We start from the raw sequence: 19,786 nt of genomic DNA, 5'->3' as shown, positions 1-19,786 counted from the left end.
ACCATGAGGTTAGCTGACAGCAGGTAGATGCAACCATATAAATTTTGTGCGGTGCTACCAAAATTGAGGTTTGTATCCCTTCCCGTTATGAGAATTCTTCTTGAAGTTGGTAGAATGTGACGGCTTGTTCTTGGCATCAAACTTGCCTTTCCTCTGAGATTTGTTCTTGTTGTTTTGGGGCTGGTTGGGCTGGAAGTTCTTCTCGTGTACCATGTGGGCACTAGAAGCCCCCTCAGCGACCCGAGCACGTGTGTCTTTTTCTCTCGCCTTCTCCTCAAAATCAAGAGTGCTAATGAGATCCAAAACAGAAAACTCACGTCTCTTGTTTTTCAGAGAAGTAGCAAAACCATTCCATGAAGGTGGAAGCTTGGCAATGATGGTCCCAACAATAAATTTGTCTGGCAACACACACTTAAAGTACTCAAGTTCCTTTGAGAGTGACTGTATCTCATGAGTCTGCTGAACAACAAAGTGCTCATCAGTCATCTTGTAGTCACAGAATTGCTCCATGACGGACAACTCGTTGTCAGCGCCCGAGGGCCCAAACGTGGCTCGAGTGCAGCCCACATGTCTTTGCTGCTGTCAAACGACATATATGAATCCACAATGGAATCATCAAGAACACTCAGCAGGGCGGCTTTGAAGAGGGTATCCATGTTCTGAAAAGCTTCCTGCTGTGTAGGATTAAGATCGCCCTCAGGCTTACCCTTAGTGGCGTCATAGCAGTACATGATCTGAAACCAATATACTGCTCTTGTGCGCCACCTTTTATATTGCACCCCCTTAAAAGTAGGCGGCTTCAAAAGCGCAGCAAAACCACTCGGAGTAAATTGCCTGTAATCAGGTTTTTGGATTGGATTGTTGAATATATGAGCAATTTAGTATGAGATTTAATCCGAAAATCAGCAGTAAATAGATCATGACGACAATTGCAAACATCAAAGTAATGATGCGGACTAAACCAGGAGGACATAATCACATACTGTACAGCGGGAGTAGAACCGATGTAGTTGATGTTGTCACTCATGTTGTTGATGAAGAGGTTACCGAGGCCGGGGAAGAAGACTGTCATTGAGGAAGTCGTCGCTGGCAGCAGTCACAGGAGTGTGCTCCCCAAAAACCTGATCGCCCCTCTCCCGTACAGGATCACGAAAGGCGGGGTCCGGAGGACTGCTGTCCCTTCTCACGGTGCGCGCCGGAAGGAGGGCTGGAGAAGAATTGCGTGGCGGTTCTAAGATCTGGAACGATGCGAAACCATATGATACATTGGCGGCTAGGGTAGAGCATGGCAGGTCGATCATGCGAGTATAATAGTAGGCCTTTGGCACCCAAACCCCACGTCCAACTCAATAATAGCTCAAAAAAAGTCAATAATAGCCCCACCAAGGTTTGTCTCAAAAACAAATAGAGTAATTAAGGCGTCGGTTAGTCCCTTTAGTATAAATACTATATCATTAATAATGGCCCCACCTTTTGTCTCACAAAGTATGTTGGAGTACAACCGGCTACACGTTTACAATCCGCTTCTCTTCTCTCTCCTCTTCTCTCTCCTTCAACTAAGCACAAATACTATATTTAAATCCTTATAGCCTGCTTATGTCATCTAATTGTAGTACTTGCTCTAAAGTTACTCTGCACTGTGTAGTCTGAAATGTCGGGCATGCAGCGGGCAGTGCCCTCGGTCGACGCGCCGCTTCAACGGCGGAAGCTGTGAGAGGTTGCGTCACCCTGACTTGCCATCAATGTGGAGCGGCGGGCTCAGCTGGCGCCGGGTGGGAAGTGTGCGCGGGAGGGGGGAGGGGTTTTTGTTGGACCAAGAAGGTGAGAAGCCAACTTGGGATCGGTCTGGACGGGGAAATATCATGTGCTCCCATACTCTGCATATGACACTAGTCTATGTTACTACTCCCTCCTTTCCGGTTTATAGAGATGTTTAGAGTAACATAGTAATATGTTACAGTATAAGTTACTCCCCACTATGACCAGCCTTGGTCTCTCCCGGTGCTCCACCATGTATAACTGCTAAGCCTGCCACGTAGGCATAAAATATGATGTGGCACCAATAAACTAAGCACCTATGCATTGAAGACTTGAGTTACTAAGCCATTTAATGCACTTAGCACCTCATCTAAAGAGCATGGTTAATAGTATAGCCAGCTGCTGGCTATAAGCCAGTGCCATGTCATCTACAGCCCATCTTATAGTCAACATGTACAATAGTAGATCAAAAGAGTGTACTACTTTTTTATTATGTGGCCCACCTTTCATTCTCACAAAGTGCCTAGGGGCACGTGCTAGAGCTGGCTCTTCACGAAGAGCCCGCTTACCTTCTCTCTCCTCTTATCTTTCCTCCAACTAAGCAGAAATATACTAGTTTATTCCTTATAGCCCGCTGACTCAACTCTATTGTACTTGTTCTAAGCACATCTAAGCACTTACTAGCACCCCCTTGACCGTGGACGTTGACAGTGTACGTCACCTTGTGTCTCATAATTTTCCTTGTCATCATCAGAGTCCTAGAAGATCTCACCCACATCATCATTAGCATGCAGCCGCCTTGATAGACAATATGCACAGAAGGAGTAGAGGAGACTGGGGACGCACCACCACCACGTCGTGGGCACTCTGTATGTGCTCGTCTTCGTCTCCGACTAGTAGTTGAGCAACGGCAGCAAAGAGGTGTTGCAAGAGATGCGTATGCGCCGTTGCGTGCGAGCTTCGCCATAGCACGACGAACCGGACGTGGCGGCGGATGGCGCACGCCTCCATGCAGCCGAGTGTGTGCGCATGCATGTGTTATTCACGTGCATTCTGTGGCCGAGCGTGTGTGCATGCACGTGTTGTGTACGTGCGTTGTGTGCTCCATGCTGTGCACGTATGTGCATGAGTTGGATCGGATGGAGTTAGTACGTTGGCTTGTGTACATGCGTGGCTGCATGCGTCCTGTACATGCGTGGCTTGTTGCGTGGTTATCAGTAATTCAATATAAACTACTCCCTCCGTTCCTAAATATAAGTCTTTCTAGCCATTTCAAATAGACTACAACATACGGATGTATGTAGACATATTTTAGAGTGTAGATTCACTCATTTTGTTTCGTATGTAGTCCCTTATTGAAATCTCTAAGAAGACTTATATTTGGGAACGGAGGGAGTATAAAACATCTTCAACTTAGCATCCTGATGTACCGTTTCTAGTGGTTAGTGAAAATTTCATGTTCTTTTATTTGTTTATAGGTGGGCAGGTGACAAAAAACAGGGGAAAACGTGCAAGGTTCCTTGCAGACGCTCCACCGTGAGGTTCCTTGCTCCTTCTCGGTCGTCGGGAATCTATGCTCTCCAACTCTTTTCTTTTACGTGAGCTTTGTTCATCCTTTTCCCAACACGCGAGACATCTAGCATCAAGGTGCATGTGTCATGCAAGAAAATGGAGATAATCAGATAAGCAGTGCGTAAGTGAGTCGTGCACTTCGATGGCACCTACGCAATATTTTTTCTCCTTGATGGCACGTGAATAGTGCACATACTCAACGACGGAGCATGGGATGGTAGCAATGACATGGTCAGCCCTTTTTTGGAGAGAGTACGTACTAAATAACTTTGATGTGTCTCGTCAACTTGCAGAACAACGAGAAGCTTGATTATGCCTTCTCCCTCGCCAATGCGTGCGTGGTGGCTCGCAGCACGAGGAGAAACTTTTGCTTACAAGAGGTGGACGTGCAACAGTTCATTTGGTGTCAGATTGCCAGAAGCTCTACTGTAGAACCATCGACTTCTGGAAGAGGCGAAGAGCCAAGCGCAAGGTCACCTGCTAACCTTAGGCTAGGCATAGTGGGAGTAACATAAGTAGGGGTACCTCCTTTTTTTATTCTAGAAACAACCACACGCAAATATCAAGGTGCTGGTTACGTATAATAAATTTCCCGGAGTCCGTGCTAAGCCCTCCTCTATCTCGCTTCTCAGCCAGCCAGCGAACGCATGGAGCCCATTGTCTGTTTGCTCACATGCGGTCCCACATGTCAGTGAAAACGCAAGAGGACCCACTGAACCTGCACATCTTTCACCTTGACGTGCTGGTGATGAAAAACAAATCCAATAAAGATCTTCGGTGGCTGCTTTTCGAGTTACTCAAGAGTAGTAAGATTCTATTTATAGTTTAACCCAAGATGCACATCACGTGGCTTCAACTACCACTCTATTTTCTCCGGTTGTGCTCTCGGATTAGACTAGTTGTGCTAACTTAAATTTTTTTATTGTGTACTAGAATGGATGCAAGTTTTGGTATTGGGAAGAAGAGTACATCGATATATTGATAGAGCATTGGAGTTGGCCTTACAAGTGGGACCGCTGTTGAGGAAACCGACTATCGGCAAACCCCCACCTCGCCAGCCCCGTGATGGCTGAGTTAGAGAAACTATGAGGTTGAAGAGATCGCTCAAGCACGGACTCCGAGAAATATGGTGTCAGATGGAAGTCGTGCTGGTGGCGTGTGCCGTACTCCTTGATGTGAATGCTTGTTCTGGCCCATGCCACCCTACTACTCCTACTACTTATATAGTAAGTACTAGTATCGAGGATTCGAGGTGCTGGTTACATACAGCGAACACATTAACATATGGCTACAGTAAAAACACCCGCCCGACGCGCGAAGCATGTGAAGCTAGTACAAATAGTGTACTACTATTGTTGATTGGCCTCATCCGATAACCTATTGCAATGCACGTACAATTATGTATTCGGAAAATATATTTTTGCCTCGTCGCACCACTCACTCGGAGAAGCGACTCGAAAGCCATTCATAAATTTAGTAAGTTTATCACAGGCATATCATTTTATTACATACAATAGGTCACCAACCCACATCGACAACGAGGATACAATATAAATACTAAAGTTTTCATCACACAACAAATAACAAGCAATGAAATGAACTTCAACTCAACCAATCCTCGGCATTGGAAACGCTTGCTTTGAACCACACATGATTCTCTGGGACGGGCCATCTATTGTCGATCTCAAAACCAACACAGGACTGATCATCTAGGCTGAAGCGACATACTATATCAGTACCAGGGTAGGGAACCACCCAAATGTCCGAGGTATAGACACACTTGCTTCTCATAAATGGTACTAGTAATGTTGTGTCAACAGCAGTTGGATCACCTTTCACCATCATTAGATAGTTTTGTCCAAGGAAGAGCGAGTTTTCTCCAAGGCTATCAATTCTGTACCAGGGAGAAGGTGTTGGCGCTAGCACACTAGTATCCATCCCAAATACCATGCAACGGGTGTTGGAATAGGTCCGAAGAGTGCGACCATGGGAGACAACATGTGCTCCCTTAGTAGTAGCAAACTTAGTGAGCTGTATACAAACAAGAAGAGGTGATCCATCAGAATTAGTTGCCAGGCGCCACTGAGTATATACGTTCTGCTCGTCCTCATGCTCGTGATCATCACCATCGTCATCTCCCCCTTGGTTATAAATTTTTTCAAGTATAGGTGGTGGAATGTTCATAGGACCTTGGAAACACAAGAAGAAGGTTAATTAGTAAAGGGAAACTTGCTAACCCGCATGCATGTGGATGAAACAACTATAATTACGGTGGAAGACAAACATACCGAAACTACGAGGATCCCATGCAAAAACAGTGCCATGAGCGGCGGAAGCAAACACAAGACCCTCGTATTGAATTGCATCACAGTACACATCCGTGTATAGAAACTGATTTTTGAGCAATATCCATCGAGTCGAACCACAAAGGACGGCAACAAGCTTGTCGAAGATAGAAACAACTTCATAGTTCTTGTAATTCCAAGAGTGGTTGGGAACTCGACAAATTGCTATCTTCCGTAGAAGACAGTCACCATGATCGTATTTGAACGTGCGTAGAATACCGGTGTGCTCAACCTCTGGGCAGTCTGCTAAGATTTTTCCAAGTGGAACCCGGTGACGAGTGTACACATTCACAAGTTCCCACTTGTAGTTGTACTCAATATAAACAACCCAATCTCCATTTGCGCCTGCCCAATCCTTGCCCTCAAGCGATGGCATCTTAACATCATACGTATCATTATAAAGAGGCATCAACTTGCACAAGGCGAGGCCTCCGTCGTCCCCGCGCCAGTAGTCATCAGGGTCACGGCGAAGAAGATAGGGAAGATCAAACCGCTCCTTGACTCTTGGGTTCCTTGTAATGATGTTATTAGTTGAGTCGAGAATGGTCTTGAATGAACCTGCCATGCTAGCAGAGGTGATGACGTCGCACCGATCAATGAGTTCCTCCACCACATCATCTTTCAGATCGGGGCAAGAATAACGGGGTTGTTTCCGGCCTGTTCCCTCCATGGAGAAGACGATCGAACAATGGCAGAAGGAAGGGTGAAGGGCTGAAGGAAAATGGAGGAGTGAGAGGAAGAGCGTGCGACAGCAGTTCCAAATCGAGAGAGAAAGGCGAAGAGTCGGTGGACGGTTGCCAGTTTGCCACAGTACACGAAGAGGCACCCCGGCCTACACGTCTATTCGGAAATACTAGTAGAAAAGGACTCGCCGTCGTCTCACTGATATGTTAGAATGGGACCACATGTCAACGAAACATGGTGTGTAATTTCTCGTGCAAAATGCGATCTGGCCGCGTTGGCCCGAGGTGCCGCATTAGTTTTTTTAAAGTTTGCCGCATTAGTTATCGACCTTTATTTTTTTAACATGCAATCTGAATGGATAGCTCCCATGGTCATCACACGTGAGCGGATATAGTGATGGTTGATTCTCCCAAGAAACTTATTACTGTGGGAATATGGGAGTACCAGCGGATTCAAGGAACAGAGAAATGATGGTTGCTTCGTCCGAGCAACTTACTGTGGTGAAGGTGGGGCTCTGTGATTTGACTGCTCACTAGTCATTACCACTGCGGCGCATTGACCGGGGTGAATCTTTCCCTGAAGTTGTGTTGTGCACTCAATATTGCTGCATGGCAGGTGGAGCTGGATGAAGGATGTCCAACATGTTGGCGAAACAAAGTTGAATTGTTTTTGGCATTGTTATCAATCCTTCAGGATTTGTTTATATGTATGCATAATTTTGATGAAATTGTACTGTGATGCTATGAAGGTTTCAACTTTCGTTCCCGCGGGAAAAAAATGTTTGAACTTAGGATTCATGTGTCTTGCCTCGAGATTATCTCGTTACAACATTCCATAAAATACAAATGAAACTACCATGGCTAATGCATCTCAATGGTTCACAGATCAGCGCCAATATTCACATCACAACTGAAGACAAAGTTGTGAGAACATGTACAAATAAAGAAAAAAATATAATTGATCGATGTTGTTCGTAGGCATGGCTCCATTTCCTTGGCACAATGTTCATTGCTCAGCAGCTAGTTTCACCCAGCTCTGTAGCCAAAAAAGAGGTGTATGAAGGACACCACAATCCGATCATTTTGTGTAGATCCACTAAAATCGAGTGGACCATCCGTGTTTGCAAAGATATCCAGTCAGTGTGATTACAATAATAGTGGAACTAGATGATGAAACATAACACACATAAATAGAAGCCGATCACCTCTATGATCTCTCTTTAGGACTAACTTCTTGTTGGAGAAGATTAGGCACGGAGTTGGATGAGGAGGATAGCAAAGCCAATCTCCCTTTCCGTAGTCCCACAGAAATGTAAAAACGTTGCCTGTGTGACATTTTGGCGGAACTACACAAAACACTCTTTAGAAAAAAGTGATTTGTGCAGTTCACCAAAAGGTTGCAATAGCAACGAGGTGAAAATGGATAGCCCTGTTTGCAAAAGGAGGTCGAAAGGAAACAATTACTGCCCAATAACACGAGTTGAAGACACATACGCTGACAAAAAATAAGCATGTTCCATGTAATAAGGGAAAGATAGTACATGGTGGTTTATGAAAAATGGTTTGAGGACGAGATTGCAAGATGCAAAGTACGCCGGCCGAGATACGATTTAAGCAAACAACTAAAGAAGATCCACATGCAGCAACGTGGGAAGATGGGCAGTGGAGCAAGGCCGGAGGAAGCTGTACCTGAGGGTCATCGGGATGTTACTAGGAGGGCGCCGACGGCCGCGATCTGCCCATATTGCGGCAACGGGCAAGTGGCGAAGGCCCTACCGCATGGAGCTTGGTCAAAGAGAACGACGGGTACCACAGATCGGGACATGCTGCCTCAACGCTGTCGAATGGAGGGAAGATGTACATCCTCCCTTTCTGCCGGCGGACGGGATGCGGCCGGTTCACTGACAAACGCTGAGAGAGAGGCCACGGTGGCCTTGTGTGAGATGGTGTGACGAGAGACAAACCCATTTTTCCATTTTCCCCATGGCAATCATTTTATATTCTGTACGTGCCATTGAGGAATATATAATTTTATTTAATGCTAACGCGTCAAGTCGAACTTTGTTCCGTCTAGGCGTGGTACCCAACCCTCCTTCGAGTAAACAACCGCTACACGCGTCAAATTATCACGTGGGTTGCCTTTTCGTATAGAAACGAACTCCACCATGTACCCGCACGGGTGTGGCCGGGAACGAGACGTGAGTACGTGCATTCTGCGTGCACTTCTTCTTTAGTTGCAGGTACGTACGTGGGTGGGTGTGAGAGAGATGGTTTGTGCGAAACAGAGGCAATGTGTTGATGATATCTCAATCAGAAAAATGTAACATATGCAATGTGTGTGAAACGGAGTCATGGACATGAGATATCGATAGAATTGAAAACAGGGATGAAGTGTGTGGCTGCACGATCGATAAAGAGTGCCATCGAATTTGTGTTTGCCCACGTCAAAGATACAGGGCGGCCGGCCTACTAGAATTTGAGAGGGCAGAGGTGCAGTTTTTCTCCGTGGCATGGATACCTACCTACAATGTTCGACTATCAGTGTGTGTGTGTGTGGGGGGGGGCAGAGACTGATCGACTAGTATATGTGTGGGGAAGGAGAGAGACCTAGCTATGTATTGAGGGAGATCGATCGACATCCATGGATATCTGTAGCAGAGGAATAAGGTTGGGAAAAAGACAAAGGTAGAGCGTCGGAGGGTTGGTGGTGGAGTGGCGTCTCACAAATGGTGGGAGAGGCATGCTAGACAAACGGAGGGTATGCGTGCAATATCAATAAGAGAGGGCAGGGGATGTCTGTCTGTCTATGCACGTGCGTGTGAGAGACGGGTAGGGAGGTATTCAAGGATGATGAGGGGAGAAGATATGGTTGTGGTAAGCATACATAACTACATAGGAAGATCAACCGTTGTGTGTCCGAGAAAAGGAGACACATAACTAGCGAGGTAAGTGTATCTGTGCTTGGTGAAAACGAATTATAGTCGACCTGGCTATATGTAGGGACATCAGTTCATATACACGCCTGCATGTGTTAGAAGCAAATAAGGTCCGAAGAGGCAGACATGGGGAGAGGGTGTGGCTAGGAGGTGGTGCGAGAGGCCTACCATGTCGAGGGGGGAGGAGTGTGCGAGTATGTGATCAATGAAAAGAGGGGTGGGAGTGTGCACCTGCGTGGAATCGTATTGGACATATGGGGGCATGGACGGTGAGAAGAGAAGAGGGGAATTATATATGTGTTTGTTGTAGGCACACTTGGCTAGAGAGGTATATCGACCGGTGTGTGCTGGAAAGAAGGAGCCGGGGGCCTACACACACCGCTGGTGGACGACCTAAAGAGAAATAATGAACATGCGCAATGGAGGGGACGCTAAGGGTGGGTGAGAGGGGGGCGGGCGTGTGCATGCACGATAGAAAGTCTGCGCTAGCTAGCTACAAATAGAAGAGGATCGTGAAGGTGTAAAAGACGAACAAAGATCATAATTCATTATAAAAAAGTGGATATGAATACTTGAACAAGATATCATAATGTAGGACATTGATTATAATTTGGGCTAATGTGTGGCTTTTGCAACTCAGGTCTAAATACTTGTCATAATGTAGGGGGCGGGGCACTATATTTTGTTTGATAAACAAGGTGTACGCATGGAACATGGTTTAGATTATGAATATATAGCTAGTACATCAAATGTACTATTGTTTGGAATCAACATCAAGTGTATTCAAAAAATAGAATTCGAGTTCATGTAGTACACATAGTTCATATCTATCTCTATAGTAATCATGTGGTGTGTTATTAAGGTAATAGACGAATGATGGTTGAATTTGGCAACAATCATGACTGTAGATTCTTATTGAAATAGAGCAATGAATTCAAATTTAGTTTGAATTGCAGCGGTAGTATAGACACTTGGAATGCACTAAAATGTTGGTATGAGTAGGTTACATGCATTATACAGCAAGCGAAAAAAATTTAATCGGACATAACATGGATTTATACTCCCTCCTTCCATCTATATAGGGCGTAATGAGATTTTTAAGACCGCCTTTGACTATTGACAAGATTAATAGTACATGACATGCACAATGTGAAAATTATATCATTGAAAGAACCTTTCACGGACGAATTTAACAGTGTGCTTTGTGTAAGTTGCATGCCATATATTATTGCTCTAATATTTGGTCAAAGTTAGCATCGAAAAACGCATTAGGCCCTATATATATGGAAGGAGGGAGTAGGTTTGAATATCATTTGTGGTGTGAATAGTTTTATTTTTTTCGTTTTGTTTGGTTGAGGGAAGTGAGAATTGATTTGGTACGTACAAGTACAATATTACTACACGTTAGGCTTGTCCCTAAAATTCAACCTGCGTCTTGTTATATCCCAAAAATTCAGATATCGTGCTCCCAAAACTGGCGCCTTCACAACCCGCGCCTTGCTATCTCGAAATTACAACGCGCACGAAAACTCCCTCCAGCTGCCAAATCCCGACACGCAAAATCGCCCTTCTAACCCTGAGCCGAAAGGGCCGCTAGTTCAAATCAGTGGGGGGTACTTTTGTAACACACCCTACATTTTGGAAAAGCGCGTCCCTAAGTCATGCTTCACCCCCTCCCATCGCCCCCTTTTTGCCCATTCGAAATCCCAGGCCGCCATAACCTCTCTGCTCTAGCCGCAAAACCCCACCCTCCTTCGTCCGCCACCTCACCGCTGCCCAGCCGGAGCCTCTTCCCCGACGACGTCGTCCACCGCAACAGCTCGACATCCCTCGTCCACCTCCCCGGATGAGGATCCGTCGTCCATCTCATCGTCCTGCCGGTTCAGCCGCCACGTCCTCCACCTCCAAGGAGCTGCTCCGAAGATCACCTCGTCTATCACGGCTGCTCCATCCCCATAGTGCCGCCTTAACCTGCTCCACCGGAACCGCAACATCCTCACCGACTCCTCGGACGAAGTCGAGGCCTACTCGGCGCCACCAAAGAGGTTGTACACTCATCGCATCGCACCTTCTCCTTAACTAGACCTCCTTGCACCGACGGTACTCCATCCCACACCCCCATGGAGCGGCTACATTGAAGCCAACACCGCGGACGACATCTCCATGGCGGCTCTCCCCCAGTGCGAGGCCCCTTCGGCGGCGGAGGCCATAGCAGTCGGATCTGCTGCTGCTGCTCCGGCTCTCGCTTGCTCGCTTGCTCGCGCTCGCTCGCTCGCGTGCGCTTGCACTACTGCTTCTGCTCCGGCTCTCGCTCGATCGCTCGTTCGTCCAGCTGCTGCTTCTTCTCCCCCCCTCGCTCGTGCTGCTGCTCTGCTATGATTTAGCCACACTTCAGTCGACTGAATCAACTTTTGGGTCAGTCGTTTTTCAGGGGTTAGGGGGCTCATCGGAGTTAAGGAAGAACCACCCGCAGCGGGGATGGGGGCTCGCCGGAGAGGTACCCCACTATCTATCTTAGGGTTCAGGGTTGGGGGCGGGGGCCTAGAGGGCTGGCCGGGGCGGCGGTGGGGAGTTGTTTCGGGGCGGCAAGGCGGCGCTGGGGCCGGCGGTTTGGCCGGTGGTGGCTGGCGGCTCATGGGGGTGCAGGTTGAAGATGAACTGCAGGCCTCCCTAAACTACATGTCAAGTGCCTCTCTACTACCATTGCGTTCAGTTTCGACAGTAGCATTCAGATTCCACAGTAAATTTTAGTTTCGACAGTTAAGTTCAGAGTCAACAGTTTTTACCTCATCTATTGTAGTCAGGTGGTTTTTGGTGATGTAAATTTTACATCCATTTTACATCATCTATTGGAGATGCTATTAGAATCCCACTTGAGATTGACGATGTCTGTCTTGTGCTGCTTCAGACTTGACGTCTTACGGCTCACCGGAGCTGCTCCAACGACAGAATGATCCATCACAACAGAGCAGTGCCCTGGACGCCGTCTAAGATTCCTCAGATCTTCCTCCACACCTCCAACAGCCACCTCTGCCTCAACTGCTTCAGCGACCAAACCAATGATGATGAGGTCGACACGGCTACGGCAAAGAGGTTGTACACTTGTTGCATCACTTATTACTATACATTCACGTCGATCCATTAGGGCTATTTTGGTTCAACGGAAAAACATAGCAATAGGGAATTTTCCAATGGCACTCTACTATTCAATTATTCATGCATTTTGTTGAAAGGATTGAAACAAAACATCCACCTGGACCTACTTTTCAAAATCCTATGCATGAAAACAAGACCAAGTGCATTAGTGCCAGAATAACATTCTAACTGTACACGCTTTCGTATGGTTTCACTTTATTTTGGCCATGTTTCTTTGCATTCCTCTGCTTTTCCAATTCCTATAAACCAAACACCCAAGTTGACAGAAATCCTGTGTTTACAAATGCTCTGTTTACCATGTGCATTCCTATCCTATTCCGGTGTTTTTAATATCCCTGCATTTTAAGAATCATGCAAGCCAAATGAGCCCTTACAGAATTACTTCAGTTACAGGTACGTGTCGAAGGGAACTTTGTGTGGTTTGTACTGCTCCTGCCGCGACATCGTCCACCTCACCTGAGCTGCTCCATTGATAGAAGCATCCACCAAACCAGACATCATGACTCCTGACCGTCTTTCGCCGCCTCAGATCTCCTTCCCTGCCGCCGGCACCCACCACAACGGCATCACCATCATCAACTCAACAGATGAACCTGAGGAGTACATGGGTCCACAAGAGAGGTCGCACTCTTTTGTCTCTGCTTATGTTATGCATTGCTTAAACTTACCTGCTACTTCATCATCCTGTTCAGCTCTTGGACTCCCAAGTCAGGTCCAAATTAATGTTCAAACTTGAGTTCTAAATTAGTTTTAGGGCACATATCGAGGCAACAATGAATAGTATGTTTTTCTAATATCTGGTTCACCTAGGGTATGCATATGTTGTTCATCTTGGGTGGGAAACAAATAGTAAAGCAATCATCATCTATCTTTTTATTAATTTAAAGCAATCATCAGCCTGCTATCATTATTTTTTGATCCATCCACTGGTTGTTACCATCACTCTAAATTTCTGCATGCTCTCCTTACATAATCTGTCCATATTTTTTTCGTATCCATGTCAGGTATTGTACACAGTCATGCTGAACATGTAGAGAAAAAGAGAAGAGTTTTGTGCGGCAATACAATGTCATGCAGACATCGCTCCATGGTGGGTTCAATGGCAAACGCTCCCCACCCCTCTCCAGATTGTAATCCAAAGGAAGATATTTGTTCTAAGGCGGATTCAGACGCTGCTGACCACTCCTATTTACCCCCCCAAGGTGTTTGCTCTACCTTGGCATGATGATGTTAGTCATATCATGCATATGTTGCCTAGCAGTGCCTACTTTTGACATCATATATGTCATTAGCTTAGTTTAGACATGTTCTGTAATGCCACCTGTTTAGTTTCTATACCATATATGGGAATTATGCAGTCTCATGTCTTTTAGCCAGCCATAATATATGTGAAATGTGCAATGCCATCCTGTTTAACCAGGCATCGTATATTTGAATGATATCTTGCCCATCCTTTTCTTCATTACATTTCCATTTGTCAACAATGTTTGTGCATTAAACTACTCTTCCTGTGAATCAACCATTTGGGTGGGAGATGGAAAAATCTGGAGTGAAAACAAGGCCTTCAGAGCAGACAGTGCTACATGTCGAAGCAGATCTCTTGTTGGGTCCCGATAGCTCCTCAGAGATGGATTCAGAGACAGATGACCGGTCCTATTCCCCCACTGAGGTGTATGCTCTAACTTGGCACGGTTATACTGCTCATATCATGCATATGGTGTCTTACATTGCATAGTTTAGACATCATATACACAATATTCAACACCATGTTCTTAGTTCAGACATCATATCGAATGCCCTCTGTTTAGCATATAAATCACATATGTGAATTAAATGATGCTATCCTGATTACTTAGATAACATGTAGGTGAATTATGTCATGCGATCCTGTTTAGTTATTCATCATATCTTTGAATTATGTTATGCTATGCTATCCAGTTTAGATAGACATCATATATGGGAAATTATGTCATGCTATCCGTTTTAGTTAAACAATATACATGTAAACTATTTCATGCCCTCTTTTTTCCACACTATCTATTGCATTTGTCTCTCATACAATGTCTGTACATTCAACTATGTTTCCTGTTTATCAGCCATTTGAATTGGAGCGGGTGATGCCAGTATCTAGCGGACTAAAAACACGGTCTTCAAATAAAATAGTGCTACCTCTTGGTGGAGATAGCACCCCGGTTGTACATGCACAAGAACTAGCCCTACCACACATAACCCAAACTCTCGCAGATTGTACCCCTACTGCGATGGACAGAGAACCAGCTTCACCCAATCTAACCCCAACCCCAGCCGATAGTAACCCAGTTCCTTTTGACACAGCACCATATCCACCACAGAGCTCCCAAACAAGAGCAGTTAGTAAGGCAGCTCCAGTGCCCAAAGGGCCAGTACTATAACGGTGAACCCCAACTCCACCAGTTAGTACGCCTATTCCTGTGGAGGAAGCACAACCAGCTAGTCGTAGTTTAGCATCTATCGCATTTGATGTTGTTAAATCATATGTGCGTATCTTCCCACCTTAGAAATATTATACTGAAGATGAAGGAAAATGCCAGTTGCAGGTGTTTGTCCAGGAGTTATGTGTAAGTAATGTTATTCATGGCAATTACTTTGCTTCGTCCCATACATCCTACCTCCATCATGGTTATAATACATCAAATTTTCCCATATTTCTCTATAGAGAAGGACCGATTTGGAAACTCAGGATGAGGTAACATGTGCTAATACCTCTGATATCTTCAAGAATGCTTGGTGGCAGTATCGGAATTACCTGAAGAAAACGTACTTCACCGACAAAGAAACTCATGAAATTCCCTTACGTTCTCCTGAGACACATTTACTGGACGATGACTGGGAACGCCTTGTTCTGTACTGGTCCCGAACCAAGAATGTGGTAAGGTCTATGAGCTCATTTTCTATTTTAAGTATTATATTCTTGCCTCTTACTGTACTCTGTTCATGTAGAACAAGTGCCTAAACCTGAAGAACAATTGTTCTAATTTAAGATTCCATTGCTATCATAGTTCAAAAAAGCGCTAGGCGTTAATTGTGTGTTTTGCCACCGCCTTGCGCTTTACTGACCAAAGCGCATTCTTATGCGCAGTTATGCACAGATTAAGCATAGTTATGCGCAATGCATTTTGCCAACGCCTAGAGCCTAGGTGCGCTTAAGCGCTCGCTTAGGCGCACCTTTTTTTAACTATGATTGCTTTGCTCTTGTATCATTGTATTTACTCATACAAGCTTATTTTTAAATTGAAGGATCCAAACGAAACTCCAATGGCACAACAGGTATGTTCACGCATGTTTCTTTAACAGGTTTGCTCTTATCAATAGCTCTGTTGATTTCAATTTCAATTGTGTATACAATTAACTTTGATATCATGCACATTACTAGCATCACAACAGAGCCAATAGTGTTGTTGTACATGTGCACCCGTGGTACCCATCTGAAATCTTGTTGTGCCATGTAGTTTCCCACGCTTTGTATTCTTTCACTGCTGCTTTGTCTTGAACTGATATGATTTGAACTGTGTCTCTATTTTGATTTGGCAAGACAATGTAGTGACCATAGGACATAGATATATGTTTGTTTGATGCTTTTATTATGTACTAGTACTTGGAAATAGAAGACTTGGTAGTTTAATCCTGTCCACCTTACTAATGAACTGGTTCACCAAAATGAGTTTCATATACTAGTACATGCGAAACTTGTTATGTGTCTGCTTGTTTCTTCTTTTAGAATGCTGACAGAATATTGGGGATGAGTGCCTTATTAAGCAATCCTAAAGGAAGTAATGTAGATAAGGTTTAGGATAGTGACACATCCTTGTTGGTCTCCAACAAAGCTGATAAAACAGCCAAGGAAGACTATCTTGAAGACAGCGAGACAACCCCAAAGTCCTGTCTTGGTTTAGTGTTCGAGTTACTGGCCACTACCGCTTGCACAAGCTATTCAAATTCACTGTATGAATCAGTTCGGTTTCTTGAGTCTCAACTACAAGCTGAAAGACATCGATTAGCTATGCTGCGACAACAAGTGGAAGGACTGCGAAAGTCCTTGGAGCATTCAGATGCATACTTTCTGGTGCAACAGCAAGCATTGGAGGATTTTAGCGCCAAACAGGACAAAGCTAATAAGCTTGCTAAGCTTATTGCCAGCATGGTGGATACCCAGGATAACGTTTCTTGAGCTCTTCTGAAGTTGTTTTAGTTATGCTCTTGTTTTGCTGCCGCATTTATTTGCACTGGTGGCCAATTTTGACGGCCAGTGAATGTAATATGCTGCTTTGTTCCCTATATTTGCACTGGTGGCGAACTTTGATGGCCAGTGGATGTAATATGTGTAATAGAGGTAATAGGCTAACGTTAATTGCTTGCTTATTTATTTCCTTATTGTCTTGTTTAGTTTTTTGCTTGTAGTCATTGTAGTTCTTTTTCTGTGTTTTTCTAGTGGCCACAATAGCCTATTTTTGGTAACTAGGCCAAAATAATCATGGCAACACACGGACTGTTATAACCATTGGCCTCCTGCAGGCCGTATGATCCATGGGCCTTATTCCGGTCGTAGGATCCATTGGCCTTCTACACGGACCGTCGGATCCATTGGCCTTCTATACGGGCCTTAGGATTCATGGGCCTTCTACGGGCCGTAGGGTCTATGGGCCTTCTACGGGTCGTACGATCCATGGGCCTTCTACGGGCCGTACTATCCATGGGCCTCATACGGGTCGTAGGATCCATGGGCCTTCTACGGGGCGTATCATCATTTCGCCAATCATGGGCCATACTATTCGTGGACCATAACAGGCCGTTAATAGGCCGTATTTGATAACTCTATGAAAACAGCCCAACGGGTTTTTTTTGACATGAAAACGGCCCAACGTATTAACGGTCCGAAAACAGGCCGACTATAACGACGAGCTGAATTTGGCCCACAAGCAGAAAATGACAGTAGTGGGCCGTATGTAACCGAGTGCTGCAAATGAGCCCAAGAATCAATGGGCCCTGAGAAGGCCTAAAGATAACTTGGGCCGGAAATGGCCCAATGGAATAACGGGCCGTTAATGGGTATAAAGTGATACACTGTTCATTACGGGCCAGTTTCACTACGAGTCGTTAATGGGCCAAGAGTTACAAAGGGCCTCATATGGGCCGAAAGAAGTCATGGGCCACACATGGGCCGGAAGTTAAAACGGGCTTGAAGCATATTGGACGGCCCATATGATGCTGGCCTAATTCGGAGAGGTCGTAACGGGCCCTGGGTTAGCGGGCTGTAAATGGGCTATATGCGAACATGCCGTTAACAGGCTTTCCGTGGGCCATCCCGCCACCTTTTGACCAAGTCAGACGGGCCAGCCTTTTCACATGAATGGGCCTCTGTTGGGCTGTGCCACATGTCACCGTATCATAGGCGCCTTCGGTCCAATGAGTGGATGACATCTGTCCGAACGGTGAGCCGACACATGTTTCCTCCAGCCAATGATGATTTTGCATGTGGAAAATCCCCATTGGTCGAGGCTGTTAACGGGTTATCGGATCCAAAACCGGACCCGATAGCTTAACGGTGTTCTGTTACAATGGATGCCACGTGTCGGTCACCCTTGACGAAAGCACTTCTGTGACGCATGATTTATCGTCATGGAAGTGGACACTTCCCTGATGATAATTTTGGTAATGTCATGGAACACTTCTATGATAGCACAGGTATGACTATCTTGATTCTGTCATAAAATCGTCATGGATGTACATGCATGACAAAAACGCGACCTACTATGACAAACACGTATCATCACGGAAGTGTTTTTTTTGAGTGATATACACGGATTGTCGACAAATGGAATACGTAATGAAAAAAAGATGGCATGAGATAATTCACATATATGATGCCTGGCTACATGGCGGTGCATAATTCACATATATGATAACTGGCTGAAAAACATGGCATTGCATAATTCACATATCTGGTATAGAAAGCAAACAAGAGGCATTCACACAAAGCATGTCTAATCTAAGCAGATGGCATGGCAATGCAAGACACCATATGCATGATATGAGCAATATAACCCTGCCAAGTTAGAGCATGCACCTCAGGGGCGATACGATTGGTCATCTCTCTCTGAATCCTCCTCTGAGGAGCTATCTGTAACCAGCAGGAAATCTGCATCCACAGGTAGCACTGACTGCTCAGAAGACCTTGTTTTCACTCCAGATTTTCCCATGACTGACTCAAATGGCTGATGCAGAGGAAGAGTAGATGAATGTATAAACATTGTTGACAAATGGAATACATTATGAAAAAAGAAATGTCACGATACAATTCACATATACGATGACTGGGTAAACAGGATGGCATTGCATGATTCACGTATATGATACCTGGCTAAAGAAGATGGCATTGCATAATTCCCATATACTCCCTCTGTTCCTAAATATTTGTCTTTTTAGAGATTTCAAATGGACTACCACATACGGATGTATATAGACATATTTTAGAGTGTAGATTCACTCATTTTGCTCCGTATGTAGTCACTTGTTGAAATCTCTAAAAAGACAAATATTTAGGAACGGTGGGAGTATGATATAGAAACCAAACATGTGGCATTCACACAAAGGAAATCTAAACTAAGCTGATGACATATAAGATGTATAATGTAAGCAATGCGAGGCGCCATATGCATGATATGACCAACATCAGCATGCCAGGTTAGAGAAAACACCTCAGGTGGTCAATAGGAGTGGTCGGCTCCCTCTGAATCCCCATCTAAACAGTTATCTTCCTCTGAAATACAATATGGAATGGCGGGAGGGGGGGGCGCTTCGCCCACCATGGAGCGGCGTTTGCATGACATTATATTCCCACACAAGGGTCTTCTCTTTTTCTCTACATGTTCAGTACGATTGTGTACAATAACTGACATGCATAACAAAAAAAACTAGTTAGATTTTGTAAGGCCTAAGGGGTGCGTGTAGAAATCAAGACTGATGGTAGCAAATGAGTGGATAGATCCAAAACTAATGATAGCAGGTAGATTATAGCTTCAGCTTAAAAAGATAGACAATGGATCATCTACTGTTTGTTGCCCACCCAACATGAACCACATAGAAGACCCCAGATGAACCAGATAGTAGACAGATACTATTCGTTATTGCCTCGATATGAGACCCACGGGCATTTTAATACTCAAGTTTGAACGATAAAGTAGCAGGTAATAATAACCAGTGTATAACATAAGCAAACACGAAAGACTGCGACCTCTCTTCCGGAACTGTGTAGTCCTCAGGTTCATCTGCTCATTCCATGATGGTAATGCATTTGGGG

This window comes from Triticum aestivum, chromosome 1B (genome assembly GCF_018294505.1).
Source record: "Triticum aestivum cultivar Chinese Spring chromosome 1B, IWGSC CS RefSeq v2.1, whole genome shotgun sequence".
Taxonomy (NCBI): domain Eukaryota; kingdom Viridiplantae; phylum Streptophyta; class Magnoliopsida; order Poales; family Poaceae; genus Triticum; species Triticum aestivum.
This window is presented reverse-complemented; position numbering follows the sequence as displayed.